Below are 11,351 nucleotides of genomic sequence, written 5' to 3'. Positions count from 1 at the left end.
TGTTTTTTTTTAATAAGAACTGTTTGTATTTTTAATATATGTGTTATATTTTTAATAGTTATTAATTTTTGTATTAGATTTTTGCGTTTTTAGTTCTGTAGCGGGTTGTCGGTTTATAGGGGAATAGGGTGGGAAGTAATTTAATTATAAAAATTAATTGATTTTTTTTTGTATTTTTTAATATATTTTTATTTGAATTTTGTGTTTTTATTTCCGTAGTGGGTTGTGGGTCTATAGGGGAATAGGGCGGGAAGTAATTTAATTATATAAAATTAATTGATTATTTTTAGTAGTTATCAATATTTGTTTATTTGAATTTTCCGGTTTTTTTCCGTAGCAGGTTGTGGGTTTATAAGGGAATAGGGTGGGAAGTAATTTAATTATATTAAATGTATTGAATATTTTTATTTATTAATATTTGTTTAATTGAGATGTTATAGTGTTGAATGTGTAAAGTAATGTATTATGAATTAATAAATAATTGCTTGTTAATTAATTTCAATTAGTTAATTGGTAATTAATTATGCTAATTGTGTAATCAATTGTAGGTGTGTGTTGTGGTGTTTATAGGTGTAAAGGGTGGGAAGTAACTTATTTTTAATTGATGAATTAATAATTAGTTGTTAAGTAATTTAAATTAATTATTAGTAATTAATTATGGTAATTGTGTTAATACTTTTAGGTGTGTGTTTTGGTGTTTATAAGAGTAAAGGATGGTAAGTAATTTATGTTTAATTCATTATTATATAGTTGTTAATGTTTAGGTGTATGTTGTGGATATCATAGTAATAAAGCATGTGTACTCAATGAATGTTTTTTTTAACTATTAAGATTTTTTTAACTGATTATTAATTATGTTAACTATGGAAATAAATGTGATTAAAAATGTTGAAGTGTTTTTTGTTATTGGTGTGGTGTCTTAGGGTAGGAAATAAAATACACACATTTATGTTTTGATAAATTTTTTTGTTTGTTAATATTTGCTACTTTTCAATAATTATTGTTTATAAATGTATTGATTAATGTATTTTATATATTTGTAGGTTTTTGTTTATATGTAATTATTATAATATGTGTTCTTTTTATATGTGTAATGTATTTAATTTTATTGTTTATTTATTTTTATGATTTTTTTAAAATTTTGTAATATTTTTTGTCTTTTCCAATTGTTTAAAGTGTTATTAGTAACGCAAAATGTCCTAGCTATCGTACACTAAAGTTTCAATTCTATTAAGGACGCAGAGGCGAGGATTAAGATTTAAACTTTCTCCATTTATTAACTCCAGCAGCTTTACAAAAGTCCACATTAACCTTAAAAAATACATTTCTCATGATGCATAGGGAAAATGAAAGTCAAAAGAGTCCAATGGAGGCAGCCAATCAAGAGCAAGGCTATCCCACAACCTCCCTCTAGGACGCTCTATCCCCCTCTTTCTTCCTGCGACCACATCAAGCCAGTCTTCGGTTATTCCTGTTTGCCAGTGTCCGCTCCTAAGACAAACAAGGCTAGAAGTAAATCTGAGGAATGAGGAACAGTTCAATTATCCTCAAACAACAGTTGACAACCTTAGTGCAAATAATGACAAAGTACCATCAGAATCATTATCGACCAAAACTAAACGCAAAGGTTTACTCACATATGTACGTAGGTGTTCTGGGAGGGTTCTACTTAAAGGGTGGGCTAATCCTCACCTCCGCGTCCTTAATAGAATTGAAACTTTCCTGTACAATAGCTAGGACATTTTTCATTCTATGGCAGGACCGGAGGCTTCAGATTAGGCTAGTTTAAAGTTTATCCACCACCTAAGATCCCAGTGATACCACTGGTTTAAAATAAAACCTTTTGAAGGTGGAGTCCGATGACCAATCCGCAGCATTAAGGATATCCTCCAACCGCGCCCCCAATGAAAAAGCCTTTAATGTCATTGTACCCAGAACAAAATGAACCCCAAAATGAGAAGTATCAATACCTATCCCCTCCTGCATTGCCCAGCGAACCCATCTCGCAATCGTAGGGGACGAGACCGCCCTTGTGGTTTGGTCAGGGCTATAAACAATTGTCTGACGCCCTGTGGGCGAATGTCGACGGTTGCCACTTCGTAGGCCTTGAGCGCTCTGACCACACATCATTTAGGGACATCAGGAAAAGCTGGATAAGACACAGACTTTGAATTGTGTTGGAAATGGCCCTTTTTGCAGGGTTATCCCCAAACCTTTTGCGTCTTCCTCCTATTTTTTCCTGACTTGTTTGTGTTGGTTTTAGGACTCTGGGCACTTTACCACTGCTAATCAGTGCTAAAGTGCATATGCTCTCTATGTAAATTGTGTTATGGATTAGTGTTTCCATGATTGAGTATTTGATTTACTTGTTAGTCCCTAGTAAAGTGCACTGAGTGTGCCAGGGCCTGTAAATCAAATGCTACTAGTGGGCCTGCAGCACTGATTGTGCCACCCACGTGAGTAGCCCTAAAAAGGTAACTCAGACCTGCCACTGCAGAGTCTGCGCGCAGTTTGTAACTGCCATGTCGACTTGACCAGTGCACACACTTGCCAGTCCCTAAACCTTCCCTTTTCTACATGTTAGTCACCCCTAAGGTAGGCCCAAGGTACCCCTGTGGGCAGGGTGCAGTGTATGTGAAAGATAGGACATGCCCTGGTGTGTGTGGCATGCCCTGATAGTGAATTACAGCCTATTTCGTTTTTCACTATTGCAAGGCTACCTGTTCCCCATAGGACAGAATGGGAAGTTTGTTTATAACAGCTTTGAAACATAACTGGCCCTGGGAACTAAGTAGGAAAATAAAATTTAGTATGCTTGAACTAAGAATCTAACGATGCATCTTTTAGTAAAGGTGATTTTTACATTCTGTGTTTGAAAATACCACTTTTAGGAAGTAGGTATTTTCTTGCTCAGTCATCCTGTGTGCCTCTGCTGGAATGTGGATTGTCTGTCTGGGTTTTGGCGACAGATGGCTAGTAAGCAAGGGTGGCTCACGATAGTCCAGGTAGGTCAGGACAGGGCTGAGTAGACCAGGGCTGCGATGAGGGAAGAAGGAGGAGATTTCCTTGCACCTCAAAGGGCCTGGTCTGCCTTCGACAATGCCGTCTCCACCCCCTGTCAGGAAATGACACCAGAGAAGGCAGAACTGGTTCTGGCTAGATACAGACACCCTCTGCCTAGAGGATCAAAGGATTTTTGGATACAAATACTGGGGCCCAGACTCCTGAACTTTAGAACTCATCTGGATCAAGAAGACTACCAAGAAGAAGAGCCGGAGAAGCTGTAAGGAGGAACGACCGCTTTGCTGAGTGCTTTGCTGAGTTCTTTGCTGGGCTGACCTGCAGTGGCTGCTTCTGTCTTGGGCAGTGAAAGGCCTGGACTGGACTTTCTGCAACCTACTTTGTGAGTCTCTCCAAGGGCTTGAGGTAGAGCTTGCCCCCACAAAGTCTCAAGAACCGCAAAGACTTCAAGCTCTTCTGCCCTCAGCACTGGGGACTGTGTGTTTTGTGCTGCAACAGAAGAAAAGCAACTTGACGACGTCTACAACGCCGCTGCCGACTCCGTGTCCTGAAGACACCGCAGAGGGCACCACCAAAATGCCGCACCGCGACCCTGGTCTCACCGCCGACGCCTGCTGATGCCGCCACCGAACCGCTGCTTACACTGTAACCTCCTGGGCACCGCACTCCGCACCGCCCGGCTTCACGCCGAAGCCTGGGCACCGCAGAGAGCAATGCCGCACCGCAACACTGGTCTCACCGACGACGCCCGCTGATGCTGCCACCGAGCTGCTGCTCGAACTGCAACCTGTGGGCACCGCACTCCGCACCGTCTCGCTTCATGACGACGCCTTGGCCTCCCCGCCGACGATGCTCCACTCCGAAATCGACGCTGCTGCTTGCACCGTGGTTCAAGGGCACCTTTCGTAAAGTTACGCGACGCACCACCCTCATCCCGCACCGCAGCCTTGGACTGCCGGTGCCATCATCTCCAGTTCGCCACCCGACGACAGCGCTTCAGCAACGAAGCCGCCGCTGCTTGCACTGTGTCCTGCTAGCACCGTGACGAGCATCGCCTTCCGCACCGTGACCCTTGTCTCACTGACGACACCATCTGACGCCGCCACCGAGCCGCTGCTCGCACCACGACCTGAGGGCACCGCACGCCTCACCACTGCACTTTGCAACGCAGCACCCGACGCCGGCCGTCGCCAGCGCTCCTGACTCCAACAGAGAGGAGATCGACCTGCAACGCGTGTGACTTCGAGGGCCCCCGACGACTCCTGCACCGACCGCCGGAACCGACGCCTGCGGATGCCATGTTTTTGGAAGCTCAACCAGAGGTCGCCGACGCCCTGCATTTCTAAAAGGTACTGTTTGCGGGTCTTCCTGACACTGTAGCTGGCCCGCTGTGGTAAATATTTCGTTACCGGTACTATTTTTTATGCGGTAAAGTCTATTAAGAATAACTCAGTAAATATAAGAGGCAGAATCCGTGGTATTAGAGGTTTTAAAAGGCTTTATTCCTATAAAAAGGAAGACAATTCGAATTGTGGGCCTTCTATTCCATCACCACGAAAGTTCAGGAAGGAAGGGGGCATATATTATTGACAGATAAGCAGTTTTATAGAAAATACATTACAGTGAAACAGATGCAAGAGGCGTGACAGCTGATAATACAGAAAAACTGTGCATACGTAACTAATAGAGGCGTAAACATGGGTGTAACTAAAATACGTCATTAAACATGATGTCACAAGTGGGTGGATCCATAAAAGAATCCTGCAATGTCAGCAGAAATATTTGGCAGAGATGCGCGCGCAGCCTCATGACGTGTGATTGACGTGCAACTAGAGGGTGAAGGAGACTTGACATTTAGCTCTACATGTGGAGACAGAAGTCTGGGGGTCGTGTCAACCTAATCCCAAATCATATCTAATATCCTTATGTTTAAAGAACTGTGTTATCCAAAAGGAGAGGTCTCTTAGGACAGAATCTATTCTATACTGACTATACTGACTGTTAGTGCGTGTACAAGCGTCTAAGTGTCTACACTAGATGCGAGGGGGTAGGAATATTCCATGGCAATGGGGCTATGAATTACTTGCATGAGGGCAGCGAGGCCTGGCCCTTTGCACGGTAGCTGGAGGAATGTTTACCTAAACTACTAGACAGGAATGCATCGGATGAGGAGCGAAGGAGATAATCTTGAAGGTGAAATACAGTTTTTGGCAGGCAACTGGCTGGATCAGGCACCGTTAGCCGCGCAGGGAGTAGGACAAAGTTCATGGTCACAGATGCAGGCTCAGACTGGAGCTTTCAGAGGCAGAAGGCAGGAAAAGGCTTGATGACAGAATTCGGGCCTACTCGCCTGAATCTGTGAAATGTGGAAAGTGAACCACATAAAGTCGGTGGCCTTTCATACTTAGGAATGGAATATCTGACCCATTCATGGCGGATCTGAAAGAGGACATGTTGACGGTGGACGCACATATATTTGCGTCTTCAAAACTGGAGCAGGAGGGAACATACATGTACTTATAGCATGCACATGGAGCCGTTGGGGTCTACGATAGGGGACATAACTGATCACAAAATTCATATTTCCTCATTCCCTCCTTGTCCCCTTCGGACCCTCAGGAGATATCGATCTTCATCAATCCATCGATCTGTTCATATAGCATCATTTGTTCTTCTTTCTTCTTCCGGGATCTCGAACGAAAACTTGGATGTGGGATACACGAGGTGGCACACAGACCACAAATCGCTGGCCCACATTGTAGACATAAGCAGCAACTGAATAGTATGAGAAAGCCAATACCTAGGAAGGATAGGATTCTCTATCCCCAGGCTGACAACACGCCCCAGAACCAACCGGACCAAGTCCAGGTGCCTGGACTCTGGTGTATCTGGCTTACAATCTTATGAAGGCGAGTTATGGCTTTATATACTGACGGCGAATTTTCTGGGATGAAAATGCAGCAACTTGATCCGATGACCCTACAAGCTCCGCCCCTATCGGCCAGGATGACGTCAAGGACAAGACGATTTTGAAGCACAACAATCCGCATAGCAGACTGCTCTTCTGTTAAATTGCCTAAGGCGGAAATAGTTTCGTTCACTACTGCTTCAAGGGTTCTGGTTAATCTACGTATCAGCTTACTATTAGTGACTGTACCTATATAGGGAAAGAAACCTTTATTGAAATCTGTGTATTTTTCCCATGCTGTTTCAGTGTAATCGACAATTGGGAGATCTCTCTGCTGTCTATTGTGTACTAAATGGGTATTTCTATGATAATCAGGAGGAGCTAGGAAAACAGGTGGCAGAAGGAATGCTATGTAACAGGTACCATCCCAATCTAAAGGTAGACATATATATGCGGTCTGGCCACATATGAAGTAGGAATGATGGGAAGCTCTAAATGTAGACTTGCCTTGATCACTGAATTTTATTACAGTGGTGCATTTACTATGACCCATGTGTATGGAACCATTCTTTCTTATACATAATTCCCCTTTTACTGGGAATACTGACATGGCGGGCAAGATTGGTGTAGCTTCAGATTCAACGTTCAGGATCATGAGGTTAAGTGTAAAGTTACCTAATCCATATACTTCATTTTCTAGATCAGTTCCTGTTCTTTTGGGAAGTCCCTCCTTGTTAGGGTAGCAGACTTTAAGCAAAACTAAGTTCAGGTTGCCCCATACCCAGTTGTCTTGATAAACCGCGGAATTTGAATCTAGGGAATTAATCAAACTAAACCATGCTCCACAGGAGCCATTGTGTGTAAACGGATAGGGAAAGAGGGGCAAAACTCCCTTATAGTTCTGATAGGGAGGGAGTCGGCCACATATCCAACAATTTGTGGCATTGCTGGTTTGATGGGAATGATGTAGCATACTAATGAAAGTGTTATTGCGCAGCGCAAATCTATAAGACAATTCATGTGGAGGTAATTCACTAAAAGAATGTTCTGCAGTTATATTATAAGCACGCTTAGGAATAGGGTAATATATGTGCAATAGGATGCTGACAATGATGATCAGAAGACTTAGAAAAAACAAAATTAATAATGTTACTGTGCAGTGACTACGAAATGATTTACAATACGCATGCTTCTTGAGCTGCATCTGATGATTTCTTTCTCTATTCCGGTCTAGAGGATACATGTCAGAGACAAATTCAACCGATTCACCTTGGAGAGGACTTAAACAATCAAATTGTCTGACTTACTAGACCTCAATTTTAGTTTATAAAGTTCTGGTTTTGTTAATTCAGCCAAGGGGAGCTTTGAGTCTGTCTGTGAGGGAATACAGGGTTGAGTATCTACTCTGGATGGTAGTCCATAAAATTTCTTGATATGACTCGAGTGCAACCACCCTTTCCTTCCCTCGATTTTCACGGCTGTCCTTGTGGTGAGTAGAACCAACTTCGGTGACTTCCACCTAGGATCCAGTTGGGTCTTCCGGTCAAAATTCCTGACCAGCACCAGGTCACCAGGAACCACGTCATGGGGCTTCACCTCAGTATTGTCGGGAAAAGCTGCGGATACCTGTGAACGACAAGATTGTAGTGCAGACATCAAGGAAGCCAGGTAATCTGTCAGCATATTACAGTCAACGTCAGTGATTTTGCGAGGTATAGGCGTCCCCCACATATTTGGTGGTCTACCGAAGATCACCTCATACGGGGATAGCCCTGTTCGGGAATGTGCTACCATTCTCATGTAAAAGAGCGCAACTGGTAAGGCTACTATCCAATCGACTCCTTTTTCTCTACATATTTTGGACAATCTAATTTTCAAAGTTTGATTATGGCGTTCTACGAGTCCTGCTGCCTCGGGATGTCGGACACAGTGAAATTTCCATTGATAGCCTAATAGAAGGGAAACGTGTTTCATTAGTTCGGATGAGAACGGCTGGCCGTTATCTGAGTAGACAACACGTGGTAAACCGTACCGTGGGAAGAATTCTCGAACTAACTGTTTGGCAGTAGTCGGGGCAGTGTAATCTGAAACCGGGTATGCTTCTGTCCAACGGGAAAGAGCACAGACAACTACGAGAACATATTTGAATCCTCGACATCGTTCCATCTGGATATAATCCATCTGGAGGACTTCAAAAGCATGATCGGGAGTTTGGAATCCACCCTGCTCTACGGGGATGCTTTTACCTGGATTAAACTGACAACATATCATACAGGTACGAACCTTTTGTTTAGCTGCGGCTCGTAAATGTTTGTTGAACCAAATGTGTTGAATACTGTCTAACATAGCTTTTTCTCCTAGGTGCGCTGGACTATGTATAGTGTTAATGATGACTTGGACCATTGAGTCGGGAAGAAACCATATAGATTTTTCTTTCGTCATCCATCCTTGATCCGTTTGGATCCCTCCTAATTCAGTCCATTTCTTTATTTCTCCTGGTGTAGCATGTGTCTGTATGTCAATTACATCAAGGGCGGGATCCTTAACTGTCATGCAATGTGTTGGTGTCGGAACTATTGTCTTTGTCATGTCAGTTGTGTGAGTCTGATTCTGAGCAGTCTGTTTAGCTGTTCTGTCAGCTAGGTCATTACCCTGAGAAATAATATCGGTAACTTTTGTATGGGCTTTGCATTTCATAATCGATATTGCAGTAGGTAGATGAATCGCGTCTAATAGGGCTTGAATGAGGGGTCCGTGTTGGATGTGGGTACCGTGAGAAGTTAAATAACCTCTCTCTCGCCACAGTACGCCGAAGTCATGGACGACTCCGAATGCATAACGTGAATCTGTGTATATGTTGACTTTTTTATTTGTGGCTTGAATACAGGCTTGTGTCAGAGCGGTGAGCTCTGCTGCTTGAGCTGACAAAGTGTTAATACAATTTGTTTCAATGACTTCAGTGTCTGTTGTGACTGCGTAAGCGGCCACTAACTCTCCTGTACTTGTTCTCATACATGACCCATCTACATACAATGTCAAGTCTGGATCTGACAAAGGGATGTCTGTCAAGTCTTGTCTGGGTTTCGTCGTGATAGTAATGACTTCGACACAATCATGTGCCAATGGATCTGTTCCGCCTACTGGTAACAGTGTGGCAGGATTTAACGTATTACAACGTCTGATTTCTATATGTGGCTGAAACAATGTTAATTCGTAACCGGTGAGTCTCGCTATAGTCAAGTGTTGTGTTTGTGTGCGGTTCAAGAGAACCTCTACTGCGTGTGGTACTTGTACTGTCAATTGATGTCCTAACACTATGGCATCGCTTTGTCTGATTGCTAAAGCTGTTGCTGCCACTGATTTCAGGCACGCTGGAAGTGCCTGAGCTACTGGATCTAATGTACTAGAGAAATAAGCACATGGTTTGTGTGATCCTGCTTGTTCCTGAGTGAGTACTGACAAAGCAGTACCTTCGCGTTCTGTAACGAAGAGTGTAAACTGTTTACTGTAACATGGTGTTGCTAGGACAGGTGCTTGACATAAAGCTTTCTTTAAGCTTTCAAAAGCGTGTGTATGTTCTGGAGTCCAAGGGAGGACAGTCGATGTGGCTGCCTCCTGTGTTGTCAACTGGATGAGTGGTTTTGCTAAAAATGCATATTGAGGGATCCACTGCCTACAGTATGAAGTGAGGCCTATAAAAGCCCGCACCTCCTTTTGTGTCTTGGGTGCTGGCATGTTAGCAATTAACTGGATGCGGTCGGATGTAAGCTGCCTTCCCTCCTTGGACAGCGAGTGCCCAAGGTAAACAACTCGCTGGACACAGAATTGCAGCTTAGAAGGGGACACCTTGTGCCCCTTGTCGGCCAGAAATTTCAAAACCGTCAGTGACGCTTTTTCACATTCATGTTCGCTTCGAGCGGTGATCAGCAGATCATCGACATATTGAAGCAAGGCAGTGTTAACTGGCATGTGGATACTGTCAAGTTCTCGTTTCAGTGCTTGGCTATAGATGCTGGGGCTTTCTGTAAATCCTTGAGGTGCGCGTGTGAATTTAAAACTTCGCCCATTTAAACTAAATCCGAACAAATATTGACTTTCCAGATCGATAGGGACACTAAAGAAAGCATTCTTGAGATCAATTACAGTGAAGAACGTTGCTTCTGAGTCAATAGCTGTGAGTAATGAAGAGATATCAGGGACCACAGGGTATTGTGGTACAATACATTTATTTAATTCGCGCAGATCAATAACTAATCGATATACTGGTGGTGCTTTTGGATCCGTTCTTTTAAGAATCGGAATTATCGGAGAATTACATACATTGGAGTCGGTTTCGACAACCACTCCTTGTGCAATGAGCTCGTCAATGATTTGCAATAAAGCCACTACAGCATCTGGTGGTAACTTGTATTGTCGCATTCGTGGTAGTACTATTCCTGTTTTCAGTGTAACTCGATATGGTGTAATGTTCATGCAACCAACATCAGTGGGGCCTTGTGCCCATAAATGTGTAGGTAAATTCTGCAGTCGGTGGTCCATGTCCCTGGACACGTAGTGACCTTTAAAGTCACGTAAAAATAGTCGTACTCCTTCCGGAGAGCAACATATTATGGCTCCTAGAGCTTTCAATGTTTTTATGCCTAACAAGTTTTCTGGACATGATTTAGTAAGCAATAAATCTGTAGTACATGTCAATGGACCGACCGTAAGTGAAAGAGGTTGTGTTACGTCATTTATTATAGGTTTTCCTGAGAATCCAAGGGAAATATTCTGTGAGCCTGAGAGGGGTGCCCCTGGAACTTCACTACGTCTTATAGTTGTTCTGCTTGCCCCTGTATCAAGTAAAAACTTTCTGTCTTCCCCTAATAGTTCACTATGTACATAAGGTCCCTCTTGGTCTACAGGAACCTCAATAAGGGGTAAGCCAACTTCCCTCTCTAGGCTATCTCATGAGTATCGCTGATAATCGGGATAATCTGCTTGTGCATACTGATACATCTGTTGTGTTGTCGCTTGTGTTGCAGCAATAGGCTGCGCTTGTTGTTGTGCTACGATCTGTTGTGGAGCTGCCTGTTGCGGAGCTAGTTGTTGCGGAGCTAACCTAGGTTGTGCATGCTGAGGGATTTGTTGTTGATTCTGATCCTGTCTAGGTGGACGTGGTCTCTCCTGAGTTCTACCTGTAGCAATATTATGTTTCAGGACTGGACAATCGTGTATATAATGACCTGGTTGTTTACAATAGTTGCATGTCCCTTTCGCAGGGCCTGCGGAATCACCCTTTTGATGACTATCGGCTGGAACTGACTGTGCAACAAGCATTTTCATTTTTGTATCTTTCATACGTCTTTGTTCGTGTTCTTGTTCTTCTCTAATTCTATTGTGATGATATTGTAACATCTGTAGCATCTGTGATGGGGTATTA

Source organism: Triturus cristatus, chromosome 1_1 (assembly GCF_964204655.1).
Source record: "Triturus cristatus chromosome 1_1, aTriCri1.1, whole genome shotgun sequence".
Lineage (NCBI taxonomy): Eukaryota > Metazoa > Chordata > Amphibia > Caudata > Salamandridae > Triturus > Triturus cristatus.
Note: the sequence above shows the minus strand (reverse complement) of the source record.